Raw genomic sequence first — 16085 nt, 5'->3', positions numbered from 1 at the left:
CCAGGGACTCCCAGCCCAGGCAGATGGAAGAGGGGGAGGTATGTGTTTTTTTGGGGGGGTGTTTGAGCAGGTGGAGGGGATTAGTAATACTGTCAACACTGGATAGCTGGATAAGACTGTCCTCTCTTACTCGTCAACCCGAACACAGTTTGAGCGGCTCTTTCATATACACATTCAGACGTGTAAAGACACAAACAAACACACACACACACACACACACACATCATCTAGCTGGAGAGGAGAAGCGAACTTGTCTGGGGGTTGAAATGACTGCTGTTTGCCTGCAAGCAGAAATAACAGGTACCCACCAAACTTTGAGTAACATAGTAATTATCATGTACCTCACAACAAAACTTGTGTAATGAGGCTGGCTAGCTGTCCGTCTGTACGTTACTCTGTCCACCAGATGGTGTTGAAGCAGGTCAGCTATGCACAAGTCTAATCCTGCATTTGTGCCTTATAGTCTAAGTATTATGGTATTGCACACTATCATTATTATAGCCTTACTCACAGGTTGGTATTGTAGGCATCCGTTTCCCTGTCTGCATAATATAGGGTTTCGATTTTTATAGTGTACTGTTTGTTTCACGTAAATTGCTGTGAGGTTGTAGATCGGCTATTTTTGGCGTGCGACACCTTAGAAGGATGGGATTACTCTTGCAGTCAAAGTAACTAAAGTAACCAAAAGTTTTTATAAATCAGTTAGTCAGTTGCAGCTTGTCATGTTTTGACGGTCCATCAGGGAAACTGGGAGAAGCTGTGATTGCTTACAAACTTTGACACTTATAAAATAGTAAAATGAAAATGCATGTTTTCATCTACTGAGCACCAATACCACCATATTCCATTCAGAGTATTCCTCTCTCTGCCATCCATCCCCACTTGTTGAGCTGTCTGCCTGTCTGTCTCCCCTCCCAACAGATTACCAAGCATCATTTCCTGTTTGTCCACTCTTTCTACAAAACCTACAAGTCCTCCACCATCCCACAAATCCCTGCTTTCGGCACATCACGCCCCCTGACTAGGCCGGCCCTCCCTCCGCCTCCTGGAGCACTGACAATAAAGCATTACAGCAGTCAATCCATGTCAACAACAGCTTTGCTTAATTCCTGCTAAACACGTTTAAGCTAAATCTTCACCTAATGATGCATAATGATCAGCACTTGCTCTTTAGTCTGCCGGTGGCTTGTATCAATTTCAGTGGTTTATTTTACCCGCCATTAGAAAGATGACTCAGGTGGTCTGGCTACACCAGCCAGCCTGGGAGCACTTTACAATACCCTTCCATTTCAATTAGTAGCAATTATCACTCCCATTGAAGAGTGCTTTGTATTCATGCTTGCTGCACACCTCAGTTGAGTTTCCGGCGAATAGACTGGAAAAGTATGTCACATACACATATATGTCCCAAAATTAAGTAATCGCACAGAATAATATTTCACATCGTGTGATGCAGCTGTTGCCCTAGCCGTGACCTCCTGCCCATATCATGCCAGGGCCAAAATGGCACAGGTGCCATGCCACCTTTGGTCTTGGGCAGCCGGGAGATGCACTGAGCAGGATGCAAATAGTGCCAACTCTGACTCTCTCCTCCTTCAGGGTTGCAGTTTCACATTATGAAGGTCTGGTGGTCTGTTGGGGCTAAATGGAGCCCTCCCTTGATTAATGATACACAGCCTCCCCTTTGATGATGGCTAAACCAATGTGCTACTCTTGTTCCTCCCCTGTCCCTTCTCTCCCATAAAAACTCTATTAATACACTGCCATTGTGGAGCGTTTTCCGGAGCCGTTTCCTGGCTCCATGCCTCTGCCATGCTCGCTCTTGGCTGGGCTCGTCTGTTTGACTGCTCCACAGGAACAGACTGGCACTCTAGCTGAGGACTCCGGGGCCTGCGCACACTAAACACGTCTGTGTGTGAGGAATCGGACTGCTTTCTCGCAAAAAAATACAGGGTACGTTTAGAGTACAGCCTTGCAGTATTTAAGTGCATCTCTTTCTTTATACATATATGCATATGCACTCACACACTTAAGCATACTATACACCGTACGTACATACATACAGTACATGCATACTGCCAAATGGACAGATGCAGTTTAACTACATACATACTATACCTAAAAGTATATACAGTGTATAGAAAATATATTATTGTCACATCAATACTTCAGTATTTATACTGTACCAGTCTAGTAGAGCAACATCTGTCGGCCCATTGACCATATTCACACATCCATTTTGCTCTTACATCATAGTGGGGGGTTGACTTATTGCAGTGGTTCTCAAAGTGGGGTCCGGGAACAGGGGGTCCCTGGCAAAATGAGGAACAGTTTAAGCACTTTAACTTTATTTTATACATTATACAGACTACAAGCTCGCAATGCGTATGTGTCACATCCTGATGCGTTGTGAGCTTGTAGTTCAGCTATTTTAGAAACATTTAGAAAAACCTTGAAACATTGTGAAAGATATAGAATAATTTAGAATAGAAATCCTCTTTTATGGGGGTCCATGGCAGAAAGATATTTTCAGTGGGTAATCCGTGGCTCAATACATTTCAATTTGGGGGTCCTTGACATGAAAATGTTTGATAATCACTAATGCAGAGCAAGAGAGTATGACGTAAATTGGCAAAATGGCCATCATGTGAATATGGTCAGTGGCCCGTCTAACCCACTGATGTTGAGCCAAGCCTTGCATGCTTACCAGAGAGAAACAAATGAGGTCTCTCTCTCCGCTGAAGATGAAACACTACATCACCAAAGCATGTGCATTTGTCTAATCAAGCTTCAGCCTCCGGCTGCATTGAATGTAAATTAACGTGTGCGCGCACGTGTGTGCATGTGCGTGCATGGGTGCGTGTGCGTGTGTGTCAGCCTCCCACTGCTGGCTGCGCTTGATGATGAAACTCTGCAGAGAGCGTCAGACACAAGTAGGGGGCACTAGTGTTCCAGTGATGCTGTCGTCCCCTGTGGAGCCCTCTCTTCCTTAGAGCTCCTCACAATGGGGCTCTGCCTGAGGGAGGGAGGGAGGGGGGGTTGCTTTTTTAGGTCTGTGAGCCCATATCCCTTAATCCCTAGCCATGATTGACAATCATGATTTAGGGTATATGGTGTCCCATTCTAATCCACGAGCAATGATTTCATTTGCATACCTTCCGTGCGTGGCCTCATTTTGCAGGAAACGGCTGCCTTTGTAAGTGATACAGAGAGAGAGAGAACTGAAGAGTGTGCGTGCAATTGAGAATAATGGCTAATTTATGCTCCGTCGCACGACGGTGTCGCACGCTGAAAATGGCAGACCTACAAGCTCACAAGGTATCGCATCCTTGATGCCTTGTGATCTTGTAAGTCGGCTACTTTTGGTGCGCAACACCGTCGAGCGACAAAGTGTGAATCGGGCTTAAGAAGGAAAGACGGTAGAATGTTTTGTTTTTTCTTTTTTTTCCGCCAAAAGGAAGATGATGGCAGTCTCTGTACCTAACCAAACCTTCTCTATAGGCAGCAAAATCCTGAGTGTTAGTTTCACTCTGAGAGTGAAAAAAGTCAATTTTTACACTCAGAGTTAAACACTCAAGATTTTGCTTGTCCTCTCTAACACTTTCCCCTGACACAGAGATTCACAAATAGGCAAGCGTGCACGCTCGTACACAACCATTTTGTACGCACGCATGCACATACACACATGCACTCTAAACACAAACTCTCAAGCATAAATGCAAGTATATGCAGAAATGCAGTGAAACAAGACTTATTTAGAGATGTATGGAGATGCATGGGGGGGACAGGGAGGAACACACAGAGATGCTCCCTCACACGTTGCAAAACTAAATTGGTATTTGCTCATTTTATATCCAAGTCAGGCTTAATTATAATCATGGGAGTTTGGGAGTTACCGTATAATCTCTAGAAGGTATTAAGAATTACCCAGAGCACACCACAGCAAAAAGAGACAAATAAAAATACGTACAATTATTTCCCAGTCATAACACCCAAGGGAGTCTGAATCAAATAATGCTTCCTGTTTGCTATGCCCGCAGAGAGCGTTCATCCATCCCCGTTTATCTGCTGTGGAAGAGGGACCGAAGTGAAGCTGTTAAGAGGTCAGCAGGGTCACACACGGAGAGGTAAACTGCAATCTAAACAATAACCTTTCTGTCCTGATAACGGCTAATGCTACATATCAACATTTATGTTATAGTCTTTTAAAATGAATACTTATTATATGGGTGTGTGTGTGTGTGTGTGTGTGTGTGTGTGTGTGTGTGTGTGTGTGTGTGTGTGTGTGTGTGCGCGTGCGGGTGTGTAAAGAGAGAATTAGCCATCTAAATGGCTAAATTTGGAATTACATCCTCATTCTTTAGCTCTTATCATTATTATCAGTACATCTTGTATCAATATAATGACATCTATCTGATATTACTGAAAACAAAAATCAATTGCATCATCTTGGGTCACATTATACTGTTGCAAGATGTCAGGGAACACAATGCCATTATGTTCTATCAAACACTGGCTTATTACAGTATGAACACATAAAACCAAGGACTTAACATAGCAGTCATTAACTATCAATGTTTCAAATCGTTCATATACAGTGTTATCGTTCCACAAATTCGTATAACAAAGGTGCCATTCAACATGTAAATGTCACAAGGTCATAATCCCCATTTATCTCATTTGAATCCCTGAGACAAAGATACTCAGGTTATCAAGTGCTTACAGTAGAGGGAGTAGATAGCAATGGTTTCACCGCCTTGAGTGATCACCAATGTATTTAACCATCCATCCATTCTGACTGACTGACTGAGCCCGGTCAGGTCCCTGTGACAGAGAACTTCCCTTTGGAACACATAACAGTCTGATAACCTCCTCTTATCTCTAGTGTGTTTAGTGCCTGGTTAACCACTTGAGCCCCATATACTTAAATATAGCCGATCTAGAAGATCACCACATGTTGCATCACACGTTGTGAGCTTGTAGATTTGTGAACAATTTACAACATTTTTGAAAATCTTTTGTTTTTTAAAGTCACCTAACATGCCCAAAATAGGGAAGCCAGGTTGAAAGGAACAGGCTCTCTGTTTAATGGGTGTGAGTCCACGCGTCCGCAGTAGGGGAATGAAAATATTGCATTATGTAAACTCTTTTACAAAGATAAATGTGATGTGCCGGTCAAAAACGCAATACATCACCATCCGACCTCGATTTGCGTCAAAGTGTTGTGCAAGTCCAAGTGTAATGCAGATTTTGACCTATTTCCAATGCAGGTAATCTCACATTAATAACTTGATTTCCCTTCTTTGACAAGATAAGGTAGCACAAGCAGAACATTAAAAGAGTCTGTTCCCAGATGTGTGCAGTGGTCAGTCAACCACAGTACACCTATCCACAGCATGGGTTTGTGTCTGCCTCCAGCCTAATGCCCGAGACCAGGGTACAGACCTGACCCCAACATGTCAATTTGGGAGGTGGTGGTGTGATTAATCATCCCACCTCTCTGCCCCACCACATCGGCAATCAAAACTTATTTGCAAGGCCCGGCCTAATTGATTCCTCTCCCACTCCCTCCCTCTCTCTCTCTTTATCTCCTTAATTTTGTTATTAAGTGTGCGGGAGAGGCGAGAAAGCACCTCTTTTCCCCCCATTTTGAGGAATTATGCTCTTGTACTTGATCCAGCTAACAGGATTTTCTTAAATTACTTCATAAAAGACCATCTTTTAACTTTCTTCTTTCTCTGCCGATCCATTCATTAGCAGGTCTGCCTCAAGGCCTGCTCACATCAATTTCTTGGGTTAAAGTTACAAAGTTAGGCAGCTCAGCTCGACGCTCAGGGTGGTTTGTGGATGAGAGGGGGAGGTGACTGGGGGTGGAATAGGGGGTGAATTATTAATTTCTGAAGTATTAGAAAAATAAAGAGATTGAATTAAGAGTATTGGTCCTCTGTTATCCAGCATGGCTAGCCTCAGGGACTTACTGTGGTGGAGGACATTATGCAAATGATCTCTTTCTCATTCTCTCTCCCTCTCTCTATTCTCCTATCTTCCTCTTCCTTCCTCCCTCCCTCCCTCATTCAGTCTCTCTTCTCTCTCTCACTGTCTCTCTTGCAGTCTATCCCTGCTCCCGTATAATCTCTCTCTCTGTGTCATTCTAATCTCCATCAGTCAGTAGAGACAGAAAGAGAATAGTGTCTCCTGCCACCAAAGCACTCTCTCTCTTTCTCTCACTCTCTCGCTCTGTCTATCATCTCTCTACTCTCCTCCTCATTCATCAAGTGTTGATTACATTCCAAAAAAACGTCCATGAGCAAATTTAAAACAAAGAGGAAGGATGCAAGACATCTAAACTCAGTCATAAAAGGCAGGGTTATATATATATAATATTCTTCCTGACGGGTCTTACATAAATACAATCAAGCATTTCCAGGCATTAGCAAATCGACCAATCTCCTTATTGATCTTGGGATAGAAGTTCTCCTGAACCAAATCTAGGCAGTTGAAAATGTGCCAACAGCATGGGTGGGTGGTGAATATTTTCACATGCAACACAAAGAACTAAAACAGGTTAATGTTGGGTTAAAGCCATTCCCCGATTGTAATCCATAGAATAAACCCAGAAACCTGATAGGTGAAACTTTGGTCAATATTGATTTTCATTTAGCAAGGGCGTTCTGCAGTAAATAGCAGGCTGACGGAGCCCTGTAGTCCTGTAGTTCATTAAGCCTCCATTAGTCGATGAAGGATGGAGCAGGTTGGATGATTAGGACTGGGTAAGGTAAGGAGGGAGGAAGACGTGATGGAGAGGAGGTAGGAAGGTAAGGAGTCAGTGACAAGGCCGGTAATCTTACAGAATGGGAGGGGGGGGGGGGGGTGTTAGAGGGGTTCACCACTGGCGTCCCTGTGCCAGCGGCGTGCTGCAGCACTAGACGCAGAACAAGACAGGTTTGATGTCGGCAAATATTAGCTCTGTGCAGGACGTGGGTGTATATTCTCTTTGACAAGCTCATTGCATATTCACAGGCAGATGTTCCCGTGGCAGAAGATGAGGACAAGGAAGAGGACGGGCGGGCGGCGTGAATGAAAAGGCCCGGGACGGCAGCATCGCTCTCGGAGGAGCAAGTAATTGGCCCCTCGGCGGTGACAGAGAGAGAGAAAAAGAGACGCTCGCATCCACAACCCCCACTGCAGCGCTCTCCCCCCCTCTCTGTGTCTCTCTCTCGCTCAGATCTGATAAAGGTAAACGTGTAGCAAATTTGTCATTTGATGAGGGAGGATTTCCACAAACAGAGCTGACATGATGAGGCTGTGATCTGCCTGTATGAGACTCAGCAGGGGCCCAGGCAGGCAGAGATCTCAATCCGCCCCTCTGCCACCCCCCCCCCCCCTCCCCGTCTCTCGCTCGCACACAGTCCCCACACATGTACACACTTGGCTGTGTGCACACAGAGACTCAGCCTCAGTAATTGCCGCCTGCCATCCGTATCTCTCTCCTTCTCCATCTCAGTCCCTCGCTCCGGTGCCGTCTATCTCTCCTCCTCAGAGACGTATACTCTTTCTCTGTTCCTTCTTTTTTTCCCCGCCGTCGAATTAAAAAAAGAGCCCGGGTCCTTGCCTCCCCTCGCCTCTGCATCACACTCCATTCCTGACTCTTGCACTTATCTCCGGACGCCATGCCGGCAGGCTGTTCAATTATCCACACTCACCTACAGTAGCTCCCCTTCTCACCCACACAGAACATTTTCAAATGTTCCCAGTGCCGTATCGTGAGTTAAAGGGGGTTAATGGTCAAAAAGACATGAGCCGAGTGATGGAGATGCAGCATGTGCAGTTGATAACAGCCTAAGTGTTATAATACAGGGACTTAAGTATGGGGAGGACTAACTTCAATGAAACCTTGTGATGACGGCTTATCAAGGTTCTTTGGAAATCAATCAGAGGTTGATCTGTATTATCAGCATCCCTCCTCCAAAGAGATTATGAGCATGCTCTTTCAAAGTGATCATGGGACTCTTTCAGTGTAGTCAAAAAAACATTGCCATCTCATCCTACTTCACCTTATTACTCTGCACTCCTCTGTTCCACATCACCCCCCTCTATCTAAAAGCCAGTCGGTCGGTCTCTTCCTTGTCCATCTGATCTAAGAGGGAGTCGCTGAGTTCCAGCCTCCTTCACTCAGGAGTAATGGTCCTGCCTCTGCCCAGTCCCATGACTTTAATCCTGGGACTGAGGATCCAGGCTACTGCCCGAACCCCCACCCCACCCCGCCCGCCCCCACTCCCCTCCATGCTGCCTTCTCAATGCCCTTCTGTGTCTCTGAATTGGTCTTTGGTAGTGTTAACCCTTTAGTGTAACCTACATTTTCTGGAAGCATTTGACCTATATGTGTGTGTTCTTTTTTCCTTTTTTTTGTATTGCCAACACAAGCACCCTCTGCCTGTCCAGTACAAAACAGTGTAGCTAATTGCAGCCAAGACCATCGCCAGGACTGTAGCCCAGTGCATGCTCTGCCCTCAAACGCACACTCTCGCGCACACACACACACACGCTTTATGGGGAGGGTCCCCAGACTGTTTATCAAGGCACAGCACCCTGGAACGTCATTAGAAAAAAAAAAGAAAGGCTCTGCTGCCTGGGAGAGGTCTGCCATGGCGGGAGAGAGAGGGGGTTCAGAGGATAGCTGAACTTTGTTAATGGAGTGTTTCTGTGTGCGAGTCACTCAGCTTTGAAAGCCAAGCCCCCCGGGTGAGGACTCTGAAGCGCAGGAATCAGACATGCACAATCAGTTCCACTCCTTAAATCTCCTCTAGAATCATATCTATTTGAACAGCCCTTTCCTTAATTTATTTCTCTATCAGTTGGTGGGTTGTGATCCGGGAATAGGAGACGCCACTGAATGGTGAAACGGAGAAGGTTTCTTCTCTTTCTTTCACTTGTGTGTTTCTGCTCCAGCTCTGATTTTCTCTCCCTCGTGCACGCTTGTGAATGCAACGTGCACTCCCTTCTGCCTATCTTTCCCCCTCTCTGCCCTTACCATCCATTTAGGCTGCGCCTCTGACTAATTTGCCCATCACGCTCGCTGTCGGGTCGTTTACGGTTGAAGCTGTTTTGACGTGTCTCGCTCGGCTCGCTCTCTCCACACTGGCACCGTCTCCGCTGTGATTAGGAATATTCTGATAATAAAGGCAAACGCCAAGAGTCAACGAATGGCTAAGGCAGCAAGAGAGTCACTGCGTGAGAGAGTCATGTTACTCTTTGCATGCTCTGTTTTGCATGTAGGGAATAGTATATGAGGAACTGTTTTTTAAAAGGCATTTTGCAACTAGAACAAAACTGTACTTTTTACAACAGTCACCCAATGTTGTATGTCCTTGGCCAGTGGAATGGTATATCCAACCTACACTGTAAAATCCTCAGTGGTACTTTTACTCAGAGAGTGTACAAATGGACCCATAGATAGGGGTCCATTTGGTTCCATTTGTACACGCTCTGAGTTACAAACCGGCAAGGGTCCATTTGTTTCTTACTGTAACTATCAATCATTTAGCTGGGGCCCCCTGGAACCCCCTCAAGGACCCCTGGAGTTCTCTGGACCCCACATTGAGAACCAGTGATTTACCCAGCCACCACAACCAGCCTGCGATTTGTAACTGGGGTGATCTGGACGACTTGGCCCCCGAGGGGAGTAAGCCGGCCTGCATCCGTGGGTCAACGGAGTGTGCCTGTACCTAGCCGTGGCTAGCATGGATGTGGGGGCCGCGCGCGTGTACACACGTGGCCTCTGTTGGAGGACGTCCATGAGCACAGAGCCACCGACTCACTCCAGAGGTCACCCTTCCCACAATCCACCACGAAAGAAAAGGCCGTCATTGACGGGAGGAATGTGCCGCGCCACCACGGCAAAATTCCACCCTCACTGGACTCACCGAGTGATTAGTTGGGGATTAAAATATTTGCTGTGCAAATATCTGCCTTTTCTGTCTGACCCAACACCATAGTTCAAAGACATGGACTTCACCAACCCTTCTCTTTACGTGAAATCTTGAGACCACACCCTTCGCATGCAATACCCCCTGTCCAAGCGATTAAGTTCACTGATGTTTATTATTAATAGCTTTGATGTACATTACAGGGGTTGACACTAACAGTTGCCCGACTGCCCGTGGCAAGTAAATAAAATTGTCGGGCAGGTGGAGTTTCAGGTTGCCCGGCGGGCAAGTGCGTTTGAGTGAGGAGGCAAGTGTCTTTAGTTTGCTATAAACACAACACAAGATGTCTGTGGCATAAATAATGAGGTTTGTCCATATCGCACAGCCCCAGAATAAAGTAAAGTAAAAACATAAGTGTTAAAACTAACTTACCTATCACGATATACTTCCGGGCAAGTGGACATGACCTTTGAGCAAGTAGAACATGACCTGTACTTGCCCGACGGGCAAGTGCCACTGAGACCTTAGTGTCAACCCCACTATCCATGTGAACACGTGCTGTATGTCAGCTTATTATGCTGAATAGGCTTGTTCAGTCATATGAAATGCTGAGAATGCTAGTGAAGTGTTAATGGGTCATGTGCCCCATTGAAACAGCGGTAATAACCGAGGGGCCCAACAAGCCATAAACACGCAACCTGTGGATTACAAACACACTCATATTAGTTGCTCAAAACACAATCATGTGACATTGAAGAGGTATACCATTAGATTTCAGCTTGCATACAATACACGTTATTTCTGTGCTTATTAAGACATATCTTGGTTTAAAAAAATAACACCTTGTGACAAGCAATATTTATTTGCCGCCGCATATCACATATCACATATATAGAAGGTATATAAAGTATATTAAGAATTGATTGATGGAATACTTTATAAACAGTTTGTAAATAGTACAGTGGTACGATTATATGATGGTGCTAAAAAGGATAACACAAAAAGCCCATGAGGGCTAAGTACACTTAATGTAAATATTAAGTGTATTGCACACGTTAGTGCAAGTAACAGTGAGCAAAACATTTATTTACAGATGAATGCAGTTTTATTTCATTATTTTTTTTGTTTAATGCGTGTATATGTGTGAGTGTATAAAATAAATACTAAGCTTGATAATTATCGTCACTCCTGCCTTCCATCACAAGAAAGTAAGAGAGCGTTTGTCTCATTTTGTGTCAAACAGTAATAAGTAAAATGTTAATGTTTTGTGTCTCCAGTCAGTCTGTCATTTGCTGTGCTGCTTAAAGACATCATAGATTAGTCTTCCAGCTTCAGGAGAAACTTGTTCATGCTAGCAATCAAGCTGGATCAGCCCAGGACATATGAATATGTATACGTACATATTTAATTCTGTGTGGAATACAAGTCGACTGTCTTAAGTAATACTGTCAGAAAACTGCGGATACTTCCAAAAGCTAATACAATCTCTTACTGAAAAGGCGTGTGGAAAAATATACGGGAGGGGGGGCGTACAGTCGTTAGGGGGAAAAAAAGCTTTTATTTTTTAAAGTTTCCACATAAAGTGCTAAATAAAGGGCAGATGAGGGGACGCTGCCAAGTACATTATTGCCCCTCAGGGTCGAGCAACATGCACCCTGAGGTCTTACACCACTCAGCACATTAAGAGCGGACTGTGTGGCAGGGGGCTTCCACCTTAACAGCCTCCACCTCTCTGCAGAACAATACAACCTGCACTGCCACCACCGTGCATTCATCTCAGCTCTATGCCTGGTCTTGTTATTCTTTTATTATGAGCCCAGGCCTGGTAACTCAGGGGGCTAATATTGTTTTGCTTCCGACAGTCATTTGGCACAGAGTGTTCTTAATTTCTAGCAGCCCCCCCCCCCACCCACACCCCCTCCAAACTACCTTTCCTTTGTGTCCTGTGAGGGTGAGGGCAGACACACGTCGGCGAAATGCAAAGGTTTAATTACTTTTTGTTGAATTAATTAAAGAGGAAAAACTTGTTCTTGGGGAACAAAAGTGAAGGCTGGCTGGAGGCAGTGGTCGAAGATGGGCGTGGGGCACAGGGAAAGCGTCATAGCAGCCTGGCAGACACAGGGGATTTAATTTAGAGTGGGTCTCCCGGAGGGCCCGGGCCTCACATGGACCACTCTGAAGGTCTTATTGGTACCAGGTCCACAGCCATCCATCACTGTCACGCCACCCTTGGAAGCCAGGGCACACTGGGGGCGGGACGGCATTGATGCTAGAGAGCTGTGGAATCCAAAGCACACTGTCTGTTGTGGGATGGGTGCTTTAAGTGGGAACACCACTGAGTTTTACCACTTAAGCCCTATATACTTCATCATCGTGCGTTGTACAACAAATAGTGCAAATGCCGTTCTACAAGCTCACATTTCTACTACACAGCTCTAGATTTGTGGAAAACATTGGTCTCTCCCAGAGCTAGAAATGAGGAAAAATCTTTTTTATTCTGTGATGGGGTTGCTTTGCATATACTGTAGCTTAAAAGCTGCACCATTAAAAAAGTGGAGTGTGAATTTGTGGAGAGACTGGAGACACAAGCATGTTCATTCTCTATGGATGTAACTATAGTACATTGATCTGCAACCCAGATCAAGCATTCTGATTCAAGTTTGTTCTTGTTGGTGATTACAGGAGCCACTTGTGTTTGTGAATGAGACATAATGTTGATGTTACAGTGATCTACTGTAGTTCGAATTTTCAAATATCACTATATAAGGTGTGACTTTTTATACTGTTGACTATGCCAACGTTCCATCAATCCTTTCTTGGCAAGGTTTGTGAAGATTGTGTGATTCTGTGTTATCAGTGGATGATGGAAGCCTGCGTCAGTGACTAAAAAGGAACTGTTAACTCATATACTGCCTAGAACGACTAAAACGACTTCTGTCCATAAGCCATGCCTGCCAAGAACGACTAAAACGACTTTTTAAAAAATTTAAAAAATTAAAAATATTTTTTTTTTTTTTTTTTTTTTTTTTAGATTTTTTTTTTTTTTTTTGACCCAAAGACCAAGGAGATATGATTTTTCGAAGATATAGACTCCCATCCACTTCCTTGTTAACTTAAAACTTAAAAATTCTGTATCTCGGCTCCTGAGTACTTTTTTTTTTCAATGAAAAATATGGCAGTGTTCAAACGCAGCCAGAATAATTCTGGCAGTGAATGAGTTAAGAAATGCTCTCTGTCCAGACCTTTTCAGGACCGGTTTTATCTGGAAACCCCAGCTCACTCATACGTATAGTACAGTATGAGTCCTGAGTGGCTCAGGAGGTAGAGTGGTTTGGGAACCAGAAGGTTCCCGGTTTGGTTTCTGGCATCGTGTCGAAGCATCCTTGAGCGAGACATTGAACCCCTAACTCCTCCAATGAGCAGGTTGGACTTGCATGGTTGTCTCTGCCATTGATGTGTGAATGGGTAAATGTGAAAAAGGTGGTACAGAAATACAGACCATTGAACCAAATGAACTCTCAAGATTTTGCTGCGTTTGTGCCTTCACTGTTATTCTACTCATTCATTTTGGAAATCTCTTATCTGTGTGTGTCTCTCTCTCTCCCAATGAAGATGAAGTGAGATTCTTTTGAGCGTTGTGATAAAATACAGAGCCTGCCAGTAGAAGACGACCACGTGATATGTTGCAGTGTATTTGTTTCCATGTATTTGTGTTTGTGTGCTTATGGCAAAAGGGGGGGAGGGGGTGCTTGGATACTACATACATCCAACCAAGTGTGCATGGCGGCAATATCACCCATTTAGATGTCTCTAATCCTGCAGGAATATGAATTAGGCTGGAATGAATCAGTTCTCAAATGAGTAGGTGTTTTGAGGAAAGCGAGGCGCTGCTGTATCACAGGCTGTAGCCGGTGAACGACAATCCACAATGAAGAACACAAAGAGGAAACGCGAGAGATCCTGCCAGAATCCTATGCCAACGAGATCTGAGACAATACGTTCAGTAAAACAAACAACACCATCGAGGCATTGTTATTGACTGAGGATTTTCCTTCTCCTTGTTTTTTTCCTTTTTTGGGTGCATTTTTGGCTTAATGTGAGCAAAATCTTGTGACAATATCATGTAGATTTTGCACACTTTTTGAAGTTTTTTGTTGTTTTTTTTAGCGTTTGTTTTTTGCCTTCGTTTGCCAAAATTGTAAGAGCTCAGTAAAAAAAACTTGATATCCAGGGATTGGAAATACATAGTTCAAAATCAGAAAGAAATCAGGGAAAGCAAATTGTGCTGTTTAAAAGATAAGTTCTTTGAGTTCTTTGTTGACACAATTTGTGAAAGTCATAGTTTGGAGTTTGGACCCTACAATCATTAAGTTTTAGTTAAAGGGATGTGCAGTGTTGTGGAAGCCTACTTGTTTTCATTGGTTTTGCTGATAGAATCTTAACAAACTTAAAGACTTTATGCTGATGACTTTGATGTAGCAAGAAAAACTGACTACATTTAAGTTTGCACGATTGAGCTTGTTAAGGGCTAAATGGAACCAACGTGTTGGTGTCATCAGTGCCAGTGATTCTGTGATCAAAGCGTCGGCTCCTGCAGCGTTTGGGTTTGTCCATGTGTGTGTGAGAGCTGAGGAGCTGGTGCTGAACTAATGCCTAGCATCAGTGGGGTGTAGAGTGACTGCTACCGGGTGGCCACGCAGCCCTTTAGCTCCGTGTCTCCATGTCTGTCTGCCCACCCACAGAATGGAGGTGTTCAAATCTCCATCGGGACAAATCTGCATCTCTCTGCCACATGGTGCCCTCTCTATCTCTCTCTCTCTCACACATACATGCCCCCCCCCACACACACACACACTCACACACACTCAGAGCGTATTCCTCCTCCACTCCGGCTCGTAAGTGGCAGTGATGGCAGTCGCATTCTGTGTTACAGCTACCTTCAGATTATTCTTTTACCCACTTAAACCCTACATAAATGTGTTATGCATCAAATAGCAGAAATAGCCAATCTAGTGAATCTACACACTCACAATGCGTTGCGACGCAGTGGCATGCAACTCTCTCAAAAAGGTGCCAGAATGAATGCAGTAATGCTGTAAGCAGCATCATAACATGATGAGGTGAGCACAGGGGTGGGGGGGACACCTATAGGCAAGGCTCTGCAGCTACGCTAATGAATTCCCAATTAAAAGCAGTGTAGCATAGTCTGTCATCTATAAGTGTGCACTGTTTTAGAGGCACAATCTGTCTGTCCCTCCGCCCCCCCTTAATCACACTATCAAGTTGTGAGATCAATAAAGCTTAGTGCCTAAGCCCTGTTTTATTTTAGGGAGGAAAATGGAGGCAGTGTACTCTGTAAATGTTCTTACTGATACATGTGAATTTCTTTGCACTCAAATTAAGCAGGATTAAGGGATGGGGGGGCACCGGCCTCTTCAGGCTCCGGATCATGTGACAAGAGCTGAATGTGGTCAGCCAGACTATCTGCCCCACAGTGGCAGCAGCCAGGCGTGGGAGTTGCAAAGGCTGATTTATGGTTTGGTGACAAAACAAGCGTGTTTTCTGCTGAAAAACAACATTGTATAGATGTGTTTGTGTTCTTTTCCAACACTTTGTTGGCAAAACATAAATTAGGCTTCTGTTAGTATAGTGAGAGCACCTGATAATACCTGTGTAGCTTGTATCCTATTGAAATTTCATGCCAAACTCACAACCTGTATCTATAGCTGTGGTAATGAGGGTACATGAGAAGCAGCGTTCAATTTCTATGCACCACATATCTGGAACAAACTCCCGAAAACTTCAGGTCTGCTAGAACTCTGTTCTTCTAAATCAAAGCTAGACCTTTCTGTTTGCCGCAGCCTTTAAAGGACGACATCACCCATTTTCAACCTAAATTCATATAATAGATCCTCATTAATGCTCCTGATAAAATTGTGTATTTTTTTCCTACTCAGTCTTTGTCTCATAGGAGGGCTGTGGACACTTCAGAAACCTGTCTACCAGTGACATCATCATTAGGAAGTTGTTGTTTTTTGTTCAATATTTCAATTTCTTTATTTAGATTTTTATTAACGCGAGAACAATGGCTTCCATTACAGCACGCTAACTTTCCAGGAATACAAAGCCTGTAGTTTCTATTAGCTTGGATTCCCCATC

The sequence above is a fragment of the Gymnoscopelus microlampas genome (genome assembly GCF_963454915.1).
Source record: "Gymnoscopelus microlampas genome assembly, chromosome: 20".
Classification (NCBI taxonomy): domain Eukaryota; kingdom Metazoa; phylum Chordata; class Actinopteri; order Myctophiformes; family Myctophidae; genus Gymnoscopelus; species Gymnoscopelus microlampas.
The sequence above is the reverse complement of the archived record's forward strand: the minus strand, read 5'-3'. Positions refer to the sequence as shown.